The sequence below is a fragment of the Cyrtonyx montezumae genome, unplaced genomic scaffold (assembly GCF_038088225.1).
Source record: "Cyrtonyx montezumae isolate F1298 unplaced genomic scaffold, pur_monq_1.0 scaffold_67, whole genome shotgun sequence".
NCBI classification, from domain to species: domain Eukaryota; kingdom Metazoa; phylum Chordata; class Aves; order Galliformes; family Odontophoridae; genus Cyrtonyx; species Cyrtonyx montezumae.
In genome coordinates, this window is record NW_027072075.1 from 625,243 (window position 1) to 645,288 (window position 20,046).

Here is a 20,046-nt window from a genome sequence, read left to right on the forward strand (position 1 = left end):
GGGGGTGTGTAGGCGCTGGTCGCAGGCTACGGCTGTGCTGATGAGGCCGTTGCCCAGGACGGCAGCCAGGTAGATGTGCAATTAGTTTTGCTTTACTGACTTACTTACTTGAATTACAGTGTTAAATGCCGTGAGTAATGCTGCTCCAGTGAGCTCACAGCCTGCTCACATCCCACACAAGTGCACCCAGTACACCAAGTGAGGCCACAGCAGTGCAGAGCAGAGCAGGGCAACTGCTTCCCTTACCTGTCTAGCACTGCTGTCCTCATTGCTCCTCAAAGGAAGGTTGGCCTTCCTGGCTGAGTGGGCAAACTGCTGATTCACGTACAATTTGCTGTTGATCAAGACTCCCAAATCCCTGTCAGCAGAACCACTCTCCAGTGTCCGATTCCCTACTCTGTGAGTACAGCCAGGGTTGCCCCTATGCAGCTGCAGAATCAGGCACTTGTTCTTGTTTCACTTCAAGTGGTTGGTGACTGGCCAGTTCTCTAAGTCATCCACATCTCTCTGCAAGGCCTATGCACCTTCAGTGGAGTCAACAGCTCCACCCGATCCAAAATCATCAGAAAATTTCCTGAAAACCTCTTCTAGTTCTTCATGTAAACCAGTGATGAAAACATCAAAGAGAAGTGGCCCTAAAACACAGCCCTGCGAATCCCTGTTAGTGACCACTTGCCAAGCTGATGGAACCCCATTTACAATAACCCACTGGGTTATTTTACTGACCCTTCAGCCAAACGCTCACGTATCACAGTGCATTTCCATCTCTCCATATGCCAGACCATTTTTCCAGAAGGATAATGTGAGAAACAAATGCTCTACTGAAATCCTAACATATAACATCAACTGGCTTCCCTTGATCAACTACATGGGTGACCATGTCACCAAAGGACATGAAGTTAAACAGGATCTTCCCCTCATGAACCAGAGTTGGCTGTGACCAAAAACAGCTGTTTTTCAGTAACTCCCTACATCACTTTAACCATAATTTTACCTGGCACTGTAGTGACACTGACAGGTCTTAATTGCTGAGGTCTTCTTTCTTGCTCTTCTTTAAAACTGGAACAACCTTTTTTGCCACCTTCCTGTCAACTGGGAACAGACATCTCCTTAGGCTTCTTCTGATGCCTTTAAAATGAGAGCCCAGAGCAAACTCAAGTGTCATCACAGAAAGAATGGAGATGCATCATAGCTTTGTAATACCTTCAACTGCACAGTATGCCGCAGATGGAACAGAGAGGAAGATCCGGCTCTTCTTTTGTGAGCTCATCCATTTGGTCAGCAGAATAACACTACATGCTCCATGGGGATAGGTGCAAAAGGCACAGGGTTCTGGTGGCGTTTAGGATGGCCAAGCATACCTCCTTCTGGCTCCAACTGATGCTCAGGAAGGAGGTGTCTATCTCAGAGATTTTCCACCACAGTTGGCAAGCACTAGCACACAGCACCCCAGCACCCCATGCACCTTCATCATCACTCAGTAGAGTGTGAGCGACTGAGTTACTGTTGAATAAAGACCAAGGATTGGATGTGGGGCTCACAAGCAGACACCTCATTGTACTCATCTGAACTCAACTAAGAGGATTCCTGAGTGCCAGAGTCCAGTGGGGAACTTAATCCAATTTCTACCCCAGGGTTTCCATCAGTGGATGAGGTGCCTAACCCTAGAGTTAGGATGAGAGTATCTGATAGTAATAGGACAAATTTCTGTAAGCACCATCCAAACTTGGAGAGATTCAAGGATGGGATCCTTGGGAACCTGATCTAATGGTTTACAAATCTGCCTGTGGTTAGAGGCCAGAACTAGGTGATCTGTAAAGTCCCCTCCAACCTGAACCATTCTATGATTCTGTAATGTTATGTCTGCACTGCCTGAGCTGAATCACTGGGCTGTATAAGGGAAGCCAACCCCTCCCTGTCCTGATCTGTCCCCTTTGTCATACATGCCACGAGCAGAGGTTTCCAGATTGGACATCTGCTTCTCTCATGTGCAGAAGTTTCCAACCATGCTCCTGGAATCCAGTGGACATGTGGTGATTAACTGATCTGACTTGAAAGTATGTATTGCAGTGATGATCCCGCTGCCTTTCAGGAGCTGTCAGCCCTGGAATCCCCAGGACATCTCAGGGGAGATGACTGGGAAGAAGAAATCACATCCTGTGCTGCTGAGCTGTGTGAGGCACCTGGGACACATGGAGCTTCTATGAGTGGGCAGTGCTGCAGAGAGACAGCTGTGCCCAGGAGCAGCACTCGTGCAGCACACAGCAGGGCTAGGGACTTGAACTGCCCGTGAAGGGGAGAGAAGAGAAGGAAGAGAGCTTTCAGGCTGTGTGGCACATAAGCAGGCTGAGAGCTCACCGCAGGAACAATTCTCACAGCCCTTGGCAAGGTAAGTCTCTCACTGCAGGCAATGAAGCCACTTTTCCTGGAGGGTTCACTAAATCTGGGACATACTATTGCATGTCAGGCTGCAGACTGTAAGTTTCTTCAACAGGGAATAACCTCTGCTCCAGCTGAGGGCTTCCCTGCTGCAGCATCAGAGCACAGCCCTGAGGGCTGCTTGTCTGAGTGAGCTGCACTGCCAGCTATCTGCCCCAGGCCAGGTCCTGCAGCTTTTGGAGCAGCGAGTGCTCCTACTGACCTTAAGCTGAAGGCCGCAGGACACAGCTCGCTGTAACCTTTCAGTTCTGTGTTGGCAAGGGGATCCCTGCGAAGTCGTGGCACATGCAGAATAGTTGTGTGCTATCTGTGCGCTGTGAAACAGTATTCCCTCCTGTACCACAAGTGTAGCTGATAGCAGCATTCAGTTAGAAGTAGGGACAGAAGGCCAGTGCACTCTGTAATACACCAATACCACTGTCCTCAGTATTTAAAAGCTTTCTGTACTGTAAGAAAAGGCAGGCACCCACCCCATGCAGCCTCCCAGGCTTCCCAGGACTAACTACAACCCCGCCTTATAAAGCACATCCATTTCATTAGACAGGGATTGCAAGCTATACTAGAGATATAGGATTTATAAATGCTCACTGATAAATACCAAGGCTATTCCTGTTCCGAGTGGCTAAAGAACTTCAGAATCTCTGATGTTTAAAAAAATGATGGAGGTCCTGCAGTTAGGACACAGCTGTGAAAGTTAAAGGGTGCTTACATCAGATGTGGGGTTGTTTCTTTTATTTAAGCAGAGGTTTCATGGTTACTTTGAATCATAAATAAGATCTGCTTCTAGTAGCTGACCTGTCTTCAGCTTCTTTTAGTCTTGTAGCCTTGCCTGGGGCTGTTTCAGTAACAGCTCCTTATGCTCCGAGCCGAAAGGAACAATCTCCCGATCCAGAAAGAGAGTCATTTAGCTGACAATCAGACTCTCCAGTCCAATCTAGACTCCCTCCTGACCAAGTGAGTTGCCCTCCAGTCTCAACAAGAAGCTCTCCAATCCAACATGGACATCTTCCAACCTGAAAGAGACGCCCTCCAGTCCAAGCGAGACATCCTCCTGTCTGAACGGTACTCCTTCAGAACTGAGCGAGGTACCTGCCAGCCACAATAGCCCCTGCCCCCCAGCCAGGGGGGAGAAACGCGCTTCTCGGTGGCGAGAAATCACAGCACGTGTTTTAAAAATGCCGGCCACGTCTACCCGGCTACATCCGTCTCGCACTTCCCTAACGGTGGCTGGGAGAGCTCGCTGCCCATTGCGTCTCGAAAAGCTGGCCGGGTCTACACAACAGCCGTCTCGCGCGTCTCTAACGTTGGCGTCCGTTGCTCGTTGCCGGTGCCGCTAGGGAACGCCGGACACGTCTTCGCGGCTACGGCCGACCCGGTCTCTGGTCGCGAGCAGCGGCAGCCAAAGACGGAGGTGGCAGCCGGGGCGCCGTGCGATCTTCGGCCACGTCTACCCGGTTTCGACGGAGCTGAGCGTGCTAAGCGGAGGCGCCTAGAGGGCGCCCCAGGGTCGTCGTGCAATGTTCGGCCACGTCTACCCTACTCCGACGGAGCTGAGCGATCCGAGGAGGCGTCAAGAGGGCGCTGCTGGGGCGGCTTGCGGTCTGCGGTGACGTCTACCCGGTTTCGACAGAGATTAAATGGGAGTATTCTTGGCCATCACAAGCGAAACCAGAGCAACCCCAGAAAAAGTTTCAGGATGAGCACAATTGGATTCCTTTTGATGAACTAATATATTGGTCCGTAGGCTAAAACGTGTATCCCTTTTGCTAATCCAGCCTGTATCACCTCCACAGTGCCTGCTGGCATCTCATTTCTCTATAGATACAGAGATAAGAACAGAGGCTGTGAGAGTCAGCACTGACCCAGAATTCATATGGGCTTCAGGAGATAGAGAGCAGCGTGATTCCTCAGTAGAAGCAGACAGAATCCAAACGCATGTTTAGGAACATAATAACCAATAATATAAATTATGCACTCACATATATATGAACAGAAAAAAAAAAAAAGCACATCCATTTCATTAGACAGGGATTGCAAGCTATACTAGAGATATAGGATTTATAAATGCTCACTGATAAATACCAAGGCTATTCCTGTTCCGAGTGGCTAAAGAACTTCAGAATCTCTGATGTTTAAAAAAAAAGATGGAGGTCCTGCAGTTAGGACACAGCTGTGAAAGTTAAAGGGTGCTTACATCAGATGTGGGGTTGTTTCTTTTATTTAAGCAGAGGTTTCATGGTTACTTTGAATCATAAATAAGATCTGCTTCTAGTAGCTGACCTGTCTTCAGCTTCCTTTAGTCTTGTAGCCTTGCCTGGGGCTGTTTCAGTAACAGCACCTTATGGTCCTATGTTATTGTGCAAAGCTGTTGTTTTAAGCTTCTGTCTAGAAGAGTTGTTACATGTTCCAGACATAAGTCTGGCAGTCAGAAAAAAAGAGTTAAAAATAATAATAATAAAAAAAGCACTGTGAGCCAAGTTACCAGGAATTACCAGGTAGAAGAGTTAGTTTCTTCATTCGGGAATGCTATTTGTTACATTTTCCTTTAAGGAAAAAAAACAAAAGCAAAAAGATGCACAGAAAGGAGGCAGTCGGTGAGCCACGCTGTGGGCCATCCCCAGCCCTCGGTGTGAGAGCAGGGCAGTCTGGGCTGAGCACGATGGATCTGTCATGACAAGGAGCAGTCCTGCAGTGCTGAGCACAGACTGCCTCAGGTTGCTGAGGTCTCCATCTGAACGAGAGGCAACGCGTTTGGCTCAGGCTGTTTGGGATTCAGGTAATGAAATGAAAGCCTTAACTCCCCCCTCCTGCCCCCAGCACCTCTCCTAACTTCCACTTTGGCCTTATCTAGTCAAGACTATCCTTCTGATACGAGGGGGTTGAAATCAGCTCCCACCAATTGTAAATGCCTCTGTATTTTCCTGTGCAAAGCCACTGTCTCCCTGTAGATACCAAGTGCCATTCCTGGACAACTCCTGTTCCTCACAGTGCTCTTAGCACCCGAGCCTGCCATCTCCAGCTCCCCGTGCTGTACCACGTGCTGAGCACCCCATTGGGAACAAAATTTTTCGGCACCTTCCAAACCAGCTCCTAGAAGTGCACATCCATACACCAAGATGGGTGCTACAAATGGCCTTCCCTCAGGAAAAGAATGTCTCTAATGAAAGCAAGGCACACAGCAGAAAACTTCCCCCAGCATCCCAGCCTTGCCCAGCCACACTTGTCCCAGGACGGCTGCAGGCTGTGCAGCCGGGTGCCCAGGGCTGTCATGCAGAGCAGGGTCAATGCTGTGCCCCAAGGGGCTGCGTGCCGGGGTAGGGACTCTGTTGCCTGCCAGGCTCAGTACTCAGCCTGCCCAGGGAGCTGCCCAGGGGCAAAGAGCTCACAGCTACTCTGCACCAAAGGGGAATTTCCACAAGGAAGACCAATACTGGGATTTTCTGCTGTGTTTCCTATTTTCTGCTTCCAGGGGAGTGTAAAGATGTAAAGTGAGAAACAGAACATCATATATCATGCACACAGCTGAGAGTTTTAAAATGCTTTCAGTCTCTCTTTTTCTTATGAGCATGTATTTTTCTTGCTGAACCAATTGAGATTCTCTTATGATTCCTTTTGTCACTTGCAAACATGAGCATGCAGCTACACAGTGCCTGCTAATAGGATGGGTTCTGATCAACAAATAGGAATGCATTGCATCTGAGCTGGTGTTTGTATGTTGAAACAGGAAAAAGATGAGCAAACACTTTCCAGGTGAAAAGTCTGCAGGCATGAGAGATATGATCGGGGAATGAGAGAAAAGTAATAGCTTAATCTTTTGAGAGGAAGAATTTCCCAGAAGAAAACATATGACTACCTTTAATGTGGACACCTTCTTCAGAGCAAACCTCATCGGGATCTCATCGGGATCTCCAACCGGCACAGCCCGGCCCCGCAGCGAACTGCGCGTCTGTAAAAGACAGAAACTGTTTTTCCTTTCGTTTGTCTCAAAGCTTGCTTCGTTAGGCCTCTTCTGGTGATAAGACTCTGACTGATTAACTGCTGGTTATCTGGAGGGGTGTCATGGTGCCTCATTGTCTCTGCTTACGGTTGTAAAGATAAGCAGGAATGGGTGCAAATAGTTTTCTCCGTGGGGTACGGCTTGGAGAAGCTGACCACCACAAATCAATGCGCCTGCATGGCAATGAAGGCAACATCCGCTGCTGGCTTATCTGTTGGGCCAGACATGTTACACAAACTCCTGAGAAATGGGGGATAAAAGGCCTTCACTGAACTACGGATTTTGGAGAAGAACTTTCAGAAAAGAACTTGGGAGAAGAACTCCCAAAGAAAAGATCTTTGAGGAGAACTCCCGAAGAGACTTAGGACGGACACTGAGGCCTGCTTGCTGCCATCTCCCATCCCCCGCTGTGACCAGACAGGTTCCTGAGATCAACGGACCTACTACGAACCTCGCTGGATCCACGGTGGTGATTATATCTCTCTTGCTTTCTGCCAAGTTTCCTTGCTTTTCATCTCTTTTCTATCGCACACCTTCCTTTCCCCATATCCCTAAGCAACTAGTATTTGTAATAAACTGGTTGGGCTAATATTTGACCCGTTGTGTCTTAATCTCACCCTCGGGTATACATATACATATAAAGAACCTCGTCTCCCTCCTTTATATTGGAGCGTGACAGCGTCCCGTACGGCGTCTGCCAGAGTTCGCTCCCGGTGCGGCTGGCGTTCCCCGGGCCAAGTCTGCCCGGCTTGGACGGAGTCGAGCGCTCCGCGGCGGCTTGGAGATGGCGCTGCCGGGTGGCTTGCTGTCTCCGGCTAAGTGTGCCCGTCTCGGGCGAAACTCTCGCACTTCCCGAACGGCGGTGGCTAGAGCTCGCTGCCCGTTGCATCTCGAAATAGCGGCCAGGTCTACCCAGCTAATGCAGTCTCGCGAGTCTCGAACGTTGGCGTCCAGTGCTCGATGCTGGTGCCGCTTGGGAACACCGGCCACGTCTTCCCGGCTACAGCCGATACGGTCGCTCGTCGCCAGCGGCGGCGGACGAGGGTGGCAGCCAAGCGCCGTGCCATCCCCGGCCACGTCTACCCGGTTTCGACGAAGTAGGGCGTGCCAAGCCGAAGCGCCTAGAGGGCGCTTCAGGGGCGTCGTGCAATGTCCGGCCACGTCTACCCTGCTCCGATGGAGCTGAGGGATCCGAGGAGGCGTCTAGAGGGCGCTGCCGGGGCGGCTTGCGCTCTGCGGCGTCGTCTACCCGGTTTCTTCGGTGTTGGGTGTGCCAAGCCGAGGCGCCTAGAGGGCGCTACAAGGTCGACGTGCAATGTCCGGCCACGTCTCCCGAGCTCCGACGGAGCTGAGCGATCCGAGCCGGCGTCTAGAGGGCGCTGCTACGGCGGCTTGCCATCGCCTGCCACGTCTAACCGGTTCCGACGGAGTCGAGTGTTCCGCGGCGGATTGCATATGGCGCAGCCGGGTGGCTTGCCGACTCCAGGCAAGTGTGCCCGGAATCGGGCAAACCTCTCGCGCTTCCCGAACGGCGGCGGCGAGAGATCACAGCACGTGTGTTTTAAAAACGCAGGGCACGTCTTCCTGGCTACAGCCGATCTAATCGCTTGTCTCGAGCGGCGGCGACGGGCGTGGCACGGGCACCTGGCGATTCTCGGCCATGTCTACCCGGTTCCGACGCAGTTGGGCATGCCAAACGGAGGCTCATAGAGGGCGCTCCGGGGTCGTCGTGCAATGTTCGGCCACGTCTACCGAGCTCCGACGGAGCTGAGCGAAATGAGGATGCGTCTAGTGAGCGCTGCTGGGGCGGCTTGCCGTCGCCTGCCACGTCTTCCCGATTCCGAAGGAGTCGAGCGCTCCGCGGCGGCTTGGAGATGGCGCAGCCGGGTGGCTTGCTGACTCCAGGCAAGTGTGCCCGGAATTGGGCGAAACTCTCGCGCTTCCCTAACAGCGGCGGGTTCTTAGTGAAGTTTAAGAAAGTGTCAATAAAGAAAAAAAAAATGCTTTCTCTTTTTAAACTGCTCTTAAAGGGTCTGCATTTCATCATTTTTTAACTTGTTATGCTCAGAACGTACTGGGACTTAATTAAGTTTGCCAGTCTGATCCATGGAGCTTGGTCTCTATATGATAAACTAAAAACACTGATGGACATACCTACCTGGCTTTTGTATAGAATGTGCCATTCATTTCCGGAGGGAGTAACTCCAGATGGAGTTGCTAACTCTATGGAATTGGTGATTTTTAAACAGACTCCTGGCCTCTCCTTCGTATTCATTATGCGTTTTCTGGATGCTCATCCAGTGCTCATAATGATTGTGGTGTCAGTCTCCCTGAACGTACTCTTCATCAGTATCTGTATTTATAATACTTTGAGAAAGCCTTCCCCAGAGCCAGAGAATACTGACTGGCAGGGAGTTTGGAGGGACTTAAGAGAGACTTTAGAGAAATGGGCATCACCGGTGTCATAGAACTTTTCTCCTGAACACCTGCAAGATCCTGAGAACTTAAGCAGATATTTGAGACAGGGATGTTGCGGCTCAAAGAGATCTGAGGAGGCCCAAAGTATTTGGGGTCTGGCTTATGCTTACCGGGCCTTATTCAATACTATCCCAGAGAGGCATCGAGTTTTTGAAATAGAGCGAGAGAGTCTCCGAGCTGAAAGGGACAATCTCCCAATCCAGAAAGAGAGTCATTTAGCTGACAATCAGACTCTCCAGTCCAATCTAGACTCCCTCCAGACCAAGTGAGTTGCCCTCCAGTCTCAACAAGAAGCTCTCCAATCCAACATGGACATCCTCCAACCTGAAAGAGACGCCCTCCAGTCCAAGCGAGACATCCTCCTGTCTGAACGGTACTCCTTCAGAACTGAGCCAGGTATGTGCCAGCCACAATAGCCCCTGCCCCCCAGCCAGGGGAGAGAAACGCGCTTCTCGGTGGCGAGAAATCACAGCACGTGTTTTAAAAATGCCGGCCACGTCTACCCGGCTACATCCGTCTCGCACTTCCCTAACGGTGGCTGGGAGAGCTCGCTGCCCATTGCGTCTCGAAAAGCCGGCCGGGTCTACACAACAGCCGTCTCGCGCATCTCGAACGGTGGCGTCCGTTGCTCGATGCCGGTGCCGCTAGGGCCACGTCTTCGGCCACATCTACCCGGTTTCGACGGAGCTGAGCGTGCTAAGCTGAGGCGCCTTGAGGGCGCCCCAGGGTCGTCGTGCAATGTTCGGCCACGTCTACCCTACTCCGACGGAGCTGAGCGATCCGAGGAGGCGTCTCATTTCTCTAAAGATACAGAGATAAGAACAGAGGCTGCGTGAGAGTCAGCACTGACCCAGAATTCATATGGGCTTCAGGAGATAGAGAGCAGCGTGATGACTCAGTAGAAGCAGACAGAATCCAAACGCATGTTTAGGAACATAATAACCAATAATATTAATTGTGCACTCACACATATATATCAACAGAAAAAAAAGTATCCATTAATAGAAATAAATAAGCATTTTAAAGGTGAAAATGCATAATATGAGCCTGCTACAGGAACAACAGTGAGTCAGTTGTAGGGAAAGATGAGAAGTTAATCCCTGCTGAAATGTCTCCTTGCCATCATTTTCCCCACTGCATCCTTGAGTTCCTGGTTCCTCATGCTGTAGATGAGGGGGTTCAGTGTTGGAGGCGCTACTGAGTACAAAAATGACACCACCAGGTTCAGGGATGGGGAGAACAGGGAAGTGGGATTCAGGTAGGCAAAGAAGTCCGTGCCCACAAACAGGGAAACCACGGCCAGGTGAGGGAGGCACATGGAGAAGGCTTTTTGCCGGCCTTGCTCAGAGGGCATCCTCAGCACGGCCCTGAAAATGTGCACGTAGGACAGCACTATGAATACAAAGCACCCAAATACGGCAAGAACACTTACCACAGTAAATCCAGTTTCCCTGAGGTAGTCTGATTGCGAGCATGAGAGCTTGAGGATCTGTGGGATTTCACACACACAAAAAAAAATGGTCCAGAACATTGCCCAGGCAAAGTGGAATAGAAAATGTATTGGCAGTGTGCAGCTGGGAAAAGAAAAAAACAGTGCCTCAGGCAACTTCAGCCATGGTGGCACAAGCTCTTCTGCCCAGGAGGGTCCCGTAGTGCAGGGGCTTGTAGATGGCAACAAAGCAGTCATAGGCCATGACTGTGAGAAGGGAATACTCTGCTGAAAACAAAAACAAAAAGAAAAATACCTGTGCAGCACATCCTGCGTAGGAGATGGCCCCGGTGTCCCAGAGGGCATTGGCCATGGCTTTGGGCAGAGAGGTGGAGATGCAGCCCAGGTCGAGGAGGACGAGGTTGAGGAGGTAGAAGTCCATGGGGGTGTGTAGGCGCTGGTCGCAGGCTACGGCTGTGCTGATGAGGCCGTTGCCCAGGACGGCAGCCAGGTAGATGTGCAATTAGTTTTGCTTTACTGACTTACTTACTTGAATTACAGTGTTAAATGCCGTGAGTAATGCTGCTCCAGTGAGCTCACAGCCTGCTCACATCCCACACAAGTGCACCCAGTACACCAAGTGAGGCCACAGCAGTGCAGAGCAGAGCAGGGCAACTGCTTCCCTTACCTGTCTAGCACTGCTGTCCTCATTGCTCCTCAAAGGAAGGTTGGCCTTCCTGGCTGAGTGGGCAAACTGCTGATTCACGTACAATTTGCTGTTGATCAAGACTCCCAAATCCCTGTCAGCAGAACCACTCTCCAGTGTCCGATTCCCTACTCTGTGAGTACAGCCAGGGTTGCCCCTATGCAGCTGCAGAATCAGGCACTTGTTCTTGTTTCACTTCAAGTGGTTGGTGACTGGCCAGTTCTCTAAGTCATCCACATCTCTCTGCAAGGCCTATGCACCTTCAGTGGAGTCAACAGCTCCACCCGATCCAAAATCATCAGAAAATTTCCTGAAAACCTCTTCTAGTTCTTCATGTAAACCAGTGATGAAAACATCAAAGAGAAGTGGCCCTAAAACACAGCCCTGCGAATCCCTGTTAGTGACCACTTGCCAAGCTGATGGAACCCCATTTACAATAACCCACTGGATTATTTTACTGACCCTTCAGCCAAACGCTCACGTATCACAGTGCATTTCCATCTCTCCATATGCCAGACCATTTTTCCAGAAGGATAATGTGAGAAACAAATGCTCTACTGAAATCCTAACATATAACATCAACTGGCTTCCCTTGATCAACTACATGGGTGACCGTGTCACCAAAGGACATGAAGTTAAACAGGATCTTCCCCTCATGAACCAGAGTTGGCTGTGACCAAAAACAGCTGTTTTTCAGTAACTCCCTACATCACTTTAACCATAATTTTACCTGGCACTGAAGTGACACTGACAGGTCTTAATTGCTGGGGTCTTCTTTCTTGCTCTTCTTTAAAACTGGAACAACCTTTTTTGCCACCTTCCTGTCAACTGGGAACAGACATCTCCTTAGGCTTCTTCTGATGCCTTTAAAATGAGAGCCCAGAGCAAACTCAAGTGTCATCACAGAAAGAATGGAGATGCATCATAGCTTTGTAATACCTTCAACTGCACAGTATGCCGCAGATGGAGCAGAGAGGAAGATCCGGCTCTTCTTTTGTGAGCTCATCCATTTGGTCAGCAGAATAACACTACATGCTCCATGGGGATAGGTGCAAAAGGCACAGGGTTCTGGTGGCGTTTAGGATGGCCAAGCATACCTCCTTCTGGCTCCAACTGATGCTCAGGAAGGAGGTGTCTATCTCAGAGATTTTCCACCACAGTTTGCAAGCACTAGCACACAGCACCCCAGCACCCCATGCACCTTCATCATCACTCAGTAGAGTGTGAGCGACTGAGTTACTGTTGAATAAAGACCAAGGATTGGATGTGGGGCTCACAAGCAGACACCTCATTGTACTCATCTGAACTCAACTAAGAGGATTCCTGAGTGCCAGAGTCCAGTGGGGAACTTAATCCAATTTCTACCCCAGGGTTTCCATCAGTGGATGAGGTGCCTAACCCTAGAGTTAGGATGAGAGTATCTGATAGTAATAGGACAAATTTCTGTAAGCACCATCCAAACTTGGAGAGATTCAAGGCCAGGTTGGATGGGATCCTTGGGAACCTGATCTAATGGTTTACAAATCTGCCTGTGGTTAGAGGCCAGAACTAGGTGATCTGTAAAGTCCCCTCCAACCTGAACCATTCTATGATTCTGTAATGTTATGTCTGCACTGCCTGAGCTGAATCACTGGGCTGTATAAGGGAAGCCAACCCCTCCCTGTCCTGATCTGTCCCCTTAGTCATACATGCCACGAGCAGAGGTTTCCAGATTGGACATCTGCTTCTCTCATGTGCAGAAGTGTCCAACCATGCTCCTGGAATCCAGTGGACATGTGGTGATTAACTGATCTGACTTGAAAGTATGTATTGCAGTGATGATCCCTCTGCCTTTCAGGAGCTGTCAGCCCTGGAATCCCCAGGACATCTCAGGGGAGATGACTGGGAAGAAGAAATCACATCCTCTGCTGCTGAGCTGTGTGGGGCACCTGGGACACATGGAGCTTCTATGAGTGGGCAGTGCTGCAGAGAGACAGCTGTGCCCAGGAGCAGCACTCGTGCAGCACACAGCAGGGCTAGGGACTTGAACTGCCCGTGAAGGGGAGAGAAGAGAAGGAAGAGAGCTTTCAGGCTGTGTGGCACATAAGCAGGCTGTGAGCTCATCGCAGGAACAATTCTCACAGCCCTTGGCAAGGTAAGTCTCTCACTGCAGGCAATGAAGCCACTTTTCCTGGAGGGTTCACTAAATCTGGGACATACTATTGCATGTCAGGCTGCAGACTGTAAGTTTCTTCAACAGGGAATAACCTCTGCTCCAGCTGAGGGCTTCCCTGCTGCAGCATCAGAGCACAGCCCTGAGGGCTGCTTGTCTGAGTGAGCTGCACTGCCAGCTATCTGCCCCAGGCCAGGTCCTGCAGCTTTTGGAGCAGCGAGTGCTCCTACTGACCTTAAGCTGAAGGCCGCAGGACACAGCTCGCTGTAACCTTTCAGTTCTGTGTTGGCAAGGGGATCCCTGCGAAGTCGTGGCACATGCAGAATAGTTGTGTGCTGTCTGTGCGCTGTGAAACAGTATTCCCTCCTGTACCACAAGTGTAGCTGATAGCAGCATTCAGTTAGAAGTTGGGACAGAAGGCCAGTGCACTCTGTAATACACCAATACCACTGTCCTCAGTATTTAAAAGCTTTCTGTACTGTAAGAAAAGGCAGGCACCCACCCCATGCAGCCTCCCAGACTTCCCAGGACTAAATACAACCCCGCCTTATAAAGCACATCCATTTCATTAGACAGGGATTGCAAGCTATACTAGAGATACAGGATTTATAAATGCTCACTGATAAATACCAAGGCTATTCCTGTTCCGAGTGGCTAAAGAACTTCAGAATCTCTGATGTTTAAAAAAAAAGCTGGAGGTCCTGCAGTTAGGACACAGCTGTGAAAGTTAAAGGGTGCTTACATCAGATGTGGGGTTGTTTCTTTTGTTTAAACAGAGGTTTCATGGTTACTTTGAATCATAAATAAGATCTGCTTCTAGTAGCTGACCTGTCTTCAGCTTCTTTTAGTCTGTAGCCTTGCCTGGGGCTGTTTCAGTAACAGCACCTTATGGTCCTATGTTATTGTGCAAAGCTGTTGTTTTAAGCTTCTGTCTAGAAGAGTTGTTACATGTTCCAGACATAAGTCTGGCAGTCAGAAAAAAAGAGTTAAAAATAATAATAATAAAAAAAGCACTGTGAGCCAAGTTACCAGGAATTACCAGGTAGAAGAGTTAGTTTCTTCATTCGGGAATGCTATTTGTTACATTTTCCTTTAAGGAAAAAAAACAAAAGCAAAAAGATGCACAGAAAGGAGGCAGTCGGTGAGCCACGCTGTGGGCCATCCCCAGCCCTCGGTGTGAGAGCAGGGCAGTCTGGGCTGAGCACGATGGATCTGTCATGACAAGGAGCAGTCCTGCAGTGCTGAGCACAGACTGCCTCAGGTTGCTGAGGTCTCCATCTGAACGAGAGGCAACGCGTTTGGCTCAGGCTGTTTGGGATTCAGGTAATGAAATGAAAGCCTTAACTCCCCCCTCCTGCCCCCAGCACCTCTCCTAACTTCCACTTTGGCCTTATCTAGTCAGGACTATCCTTCTGATACAAGGGGGCTGAAATCAGCTCCCACCAATTGTAAATGCCTCTGTATTTTCCTGTGCAAAGCCACTGTCTCCCTGTAGATACCAAGTGCCATTCCTGGACAACTCCTGTTCCTCACAGTGCTCTCAGCACCCGAGCCTGCCATCTCCAGCTCCCCGTGCTGTACCACGTGCTGAGCACCCCATTGGGAACAAAATTTTTCGGCACCTTCCAAACCAGCTCCTAGAAGTGCACATCCATACACCAAGATGGGTGCTACAAATGGCCTTCCCTCAGGAGAAGAATGTCTCTAATGAAAACAAGGCACACAGCAGAAAACTTCCCCCAGCATCCCAGCCTTGCCCAGCCACACTTGTCCCAGGACGGCTGCAGGCTGTGCAGCCGGGTGCCCAGGGCTGTCGTGCAGAGCAGGGTCAATGCTGTGCCCCAAGGGGCTGCGTGCCGGGGTAGGGACTCTGCCACCTGCCAGGCTCAGCACTCAGCCTGCCCAGGGAGCTGCCCAGGGGCAAAGAGCTCACAGCTACTCTGCACCAAAGGGGAATTTCCACAAGGAAGACCAATACTGGGATTTTCTGCTGTGTTTCCTATTTTCTGCTTCCAGGGGAGTGTAAAGATGTAAAGTGAGAAACAGAACATCATATATCATGTTTGAGCACACAGCTGAGAGTCCTAAAATGCTTTTAGTCTCTCTTGTTCTTATGAGCATGTATTTTCCTTGCTGAACCAATTGAGTTTCTCTTATGTTCCCTTTCTCACTTGCAAACATGAGCATGCACCTACACAGTGCCTGCTAACAGGATGGGTTCTGATCAACAAATAGGAATGCATTGCATCTGAGCTGGTGTCTGTATGTTCAGACAGGGAAAAGATGAGGAAACACTTTCCAGGTGAAAAGTCTGCAGGCATGAGAGATATGATCGTGGAATGAGAGAAAAGTAATAGCTTAATCTTTTGAGAGGAAGAATTTCCCAGAAGAAAACATATAACTACCTTTAACGTGGACACCTTCTTCAAAGCAAGCCCCCACCCAGAAACAGCCCTCACGGCTGTTAGATCCTCTGCAGCCAGAGCTCCTTCAGAGTATAGGAACATCTACTCAGGCATGTGTCCGTCACCCTCTGCAGTACCTGCAGATGTGGGCAATGCAGTCTGTGAAGCTGGAAAAGAGTTGGCTTTCCCTTAATGAGAGTTATGATGTATCTCCCCGAGGCCCTTCGGAGCTGTGATCTGACCTTCAGGATGCAAATCTTTCCCATAGCCTGAAGAACAAAGTCGAGGGAAGAAGCAGAGTGATGCTATATGCATGGAAATGCTGTGGGGTTGGTGAAATGGGTGTTGGGTGTCTGTTTTAAGAAGCGCAGTGATGAGGTCTTGCTCACGTCCCTTGAGAAAGGGTGGGCGTTGTGTGATGAGCAGTCGGTTCCTCTTCTCTCAGCAGGGTCTGGCTTCTTTGGAAGGTAACTTGTGAATGCACTTGCCTTCCATCTCCAATCTGTGCTATTTCACAGCAACTGGAAACAAGCCCACGAGCTCCCTTTATCCTGCACTAAGCAGCAGTGAATCTCTTTGCCTCCCAGGTCTCAATCACAGCCGTTCACAATGAGTGCAGCAGAAGTGCTCAGGATTTCTGACTTCACTGAGCACCCTTTGGGCATCATGAGTAGGATGAGACCATAGGAGAAAAAGCATCCCTAAGACTTTGATTTTCAACCCACACATTTCTTGTGTCAGTTGTACAGATGCCTACAAGTACTTTTGCATTAGAAGTGATTTCAACTGACAAATTCTAAAAGAAAATCTGTGACCACAGCACCAACACATTCCTCACAGGGACGTGCTTGTTTCCTTGAGAGAAGAAAGGCAGAGGCCTTCATGGCAAACTCAATGTCATGAAATGTAGCTTACATCACTGACCTCAACGAACATTTCCCCCTTGGAAAGACCTGTCTCTAACTTTCATACTCCTTGGACAGGTCCTCATGCCCACAGGTCCTGATACCCAGAAGTGCCAAATGCCCAACAGCAGCTCCATCAGCGAGTTCCTCCTGCTGGCGTTGGCAGACACGCGGCAGCTGCAGCTCCTGCACTTCTGGCTCTTCCTGGGCATCTCCCTGGCTGCCCTCCTGGGCAACGGCCTCATCAGCACAGCCGTCACACAGTCATGGCCTATGACTGCTTTGTTGCCATGTGCAAGCCCCTGCACTACGGGACTCTCCTGGGCAGCAGAGCTTGTGCCACCATGGCAGCAGCTGCCTGGGGCACTGGTGTTCTCTATGCTCTGCTGTACACTGCCAATACATTTCCTATAGCACTGTGGCAGGGCAATGCTGTGGACCACTTCTTCTGTGAAATCGCCCAGATCCTCAAGCTCTCATGCTCACAATCATACTGCCTCAGGGAAACTGAAATTATTTATTTTACCAAGATGGGTGCTACAAATGGCCTTCCCTCAGGACAGGAATGTCTCTACTGAAAGCAAGGCACACAGCAGAAAACTTCTCCCAGCATCCCAGCCTGGCCCAGCCACACCAGTGCATGCTCCAGGGCTGCACACTGCCAGAGAACAGCCTAACACAGTGCTGGACCGTGAGGTTAAGTCCCAGCTTTTCCCAGACAGAAGTACAGATGAGCACCTTTTGGTTTTGGTAAACTACTAGGATTCAGCAGTCATCCCCACATCCACCCCACGCAAAACCATATAGCCAACTATGCAGTTCTGCTCTTGCACTGTGGTTAAGCTGATGGTCCTTAGAAAGTTTTTCCATGTCCATTAATGGATTCACAGTGTCAGTCCAAATGTCTTTCCAAAAATCATAACCGATATGAAAAAAAAGTGCATTGTGCATCACAGTGAGAGGGGTTACAGCAGGAGTACCGGGAAGGTTAAGTTGGCAGTGCAGTTCTCAGCATCCTAGCAGAGAAATGGGAGAGAGAGCCAGGGGATGGCAAGGCAAGTAAAGAGCAATCAATTGCAAGGCCAGTTCTGCTCAGATTATGTGATTTATTGCCTAACCTCATCTCCAGCCAAGATGAGGAGCAGCTATGATCATAAGTAATACCCCTAAACTTGCCCCAAGCTGTCTACATCTTAAATCACCACTTCCTAGGTTTTCAGCTGAGTTCTCCCTCGTGCAATGCAAGAGTCAGGGCTCAATAGCCTACTCCAGCTCTGGATTTCCAGCTCCACTCAGGAGCAGCGAATGACCCGCAGGAGACCTCTGAGTAACGAGGACCTAGCCCCTATAAAGTCATTTCTGATCTTCAAAAGAGACTTATCAGGTGAAATCTTTATGCAGAAGAGACAGAGCACCCACAACTTTGTGCCTGCGTCTTCCCAGAGATCCTCATTTTGCACTCATCACTTCAAGGGGGTCAGTAAGGACTGTGCAGTAAATAGCTACAGAAAACCAAAGCCAAGCCAAAAGCACACGGTTCCTCTTTGACCCCAGAAAGGACTCTGCCATCCCGCACTGCGTGGCCAGGGCACTGACTGAAGCCATGTGTTGCGTCGTAGGAAACACAGATGAGAAATTGTTTCAGTTTCCTTTGTTACAGTGGCTTAGGCTTGCGAATCTTCCCAAAACCTGGTGCTACAGAAACCCAATACTGAAGGCATGGTCTGGTGTAAGCAACCGTACAGCAGAATACCTTTGTGTGCAGTCTGGCCTTGCCCAGTCTGTGGGGTTGTGGGGGTTGGGGGGAGGACAGGGTTGTGTTGGCTTTTCTTTCCGTGAGCCACATGATAGAAATGTCCCAGAAAGTCGTGGGTTACCTTTGGAGTTCACTTCATTCTAATTTACATCATGTCTTTTTTTTTTTTTTTTTTTTTTGTGTGTGTACTGGTGTGAAATGTATATGCCGAGAAGCTCATGTATTTTTATGTAAATATTTTTTGTGGTTTCCCCACCGCCCTCCTCTGTAAATATTTAGAATTCTCATATTCTCACTTTTTATGATGCAGATGTGGTTTTGCTTCTGTTTTTTATTTGTACTGTAATGCAGCAATCCAGACTGAGGTGTCTTGTGGTACTAAGCAAAAGCAACAGTCCCACTGAGCTCACACTCAGATGTACAACGTGACAGCATTAATCAAGCCAGGTTAAAAACTATTCCTGGGTACATTTGTGCTTGTGCCTCTGCCTCGTTAATTTACAGTAAAAAGAAAAACCTGGAAAGCCAGTTCAGGGCCACAGCAGGGATCTCTAAAGCCAAAGGACAAGGTGACTTTGTGCTCATGTGCCAGTACCCCTACTGCTGCTCGTCTGCCCGTCACAGAGCGGCCCTTACCACTGCGTAGCGAACAACAAAGCGGCCTGGGCATCTTCAGGCCTCCCTCCTTCTCACCCAGCATGACAGGGCAGCAGAAATAGCTCAGCACAGACGGTGTGGGCAGACAGGTGGCAGCGGCCATGGGGATTCTGACACAGCAGGCATATGGCTCATTGGTAATTAATAGCAAAAGTAATCAGGAGGACTTTCAGCAGGTCCTCTCTGGGGGGGACACCTGTAATGACCGAGGGTTATTGCGTTTGGTTTGGCCTCGCACGTTTCACAGAGCCCACCTCAGGGACACGAGAAAAAAAAGGAGAGAGAAGGAAAGGAACAAACTGGGGGAGCAGGAATGAATGTGGAGTGGGTTATCCCTGCGTGCTCCCACCAGGCGGCATTGTCCAACCACTTCTCACTGCCAGCTTTTGGGCCCACTCACGAGAATTAGGCTTTGTTCTTCTAGTCAACTCTGTTCAGGTGTCCGACTCCTGATACCTAGGGAAAGATTTGGGGGTGTGTTTTGGGGGTGAGATTTGGGTTTTTGGGCTCTGGCTTAATGTCCTGGGGCAGGAGGCTCCTGGAAGTGATAACCAGAGCAACACAACGGGTCCACAAAAGGCACACACGCAAAAACCAAAGTCTCCCCTCCTGCAAATCAGCGGTCACCCTGAAGGACAGACAGTCTCATCAGGAGCAATATATTCTAGGAGAGCCTCTTCCTGCTGCACTTCAAATTGTCAATTTAGACACAACATTTATAAAAACAAAGTGCCAGACAGGGCCAGGTTCTCAGCCAGGCAGCCAGCAGAGCCACCTCCACAGCCCAGGGCTTGCTCCCAAGGCTGGGAGACACCTGCCGTGCCCCTCGCCCCTCCATCCCGTGCTCGCCTTTCACAGGCTTCACTATCTCATCAAGATCAATTTAGCTGTCATTCTGAGAAAGATCTTAGTGGTCACCTCATGTAAAGGATTTGTTTTGCATCTCTGGTTCCTCTTCTTTCCTTTCACTTCCACTTCTCCCCCTTCATCCAGCCCCAGCGGATGGGAATGGGAGCACAGTCTGTCTCAGCTTCTACAGAAGATGATGCTGTGAGTGGGTGGGCGCACAATGAAGCGTGTGCTGGCCAAACACAAACAGGAGACCACATGTTGGGCATTCAA

The 20,046-nt window shown here is 49.8% G+C and overlaps 1 pseudogene; it reads right to left on the bottom strand.

The window, feature by feature from the left end:
• Positions 1 to 10,007: 10,007 nt before the first annotated feature.
• On the bottom strand, positions 10,008 to 10,785 carry LOC136057470 (olfactory receptor 14A16-like; annotated as a pseudogene).
• Between the last annotated feature and the right edge of the window lie 9,261 nt (positions 10,786 to 20,046).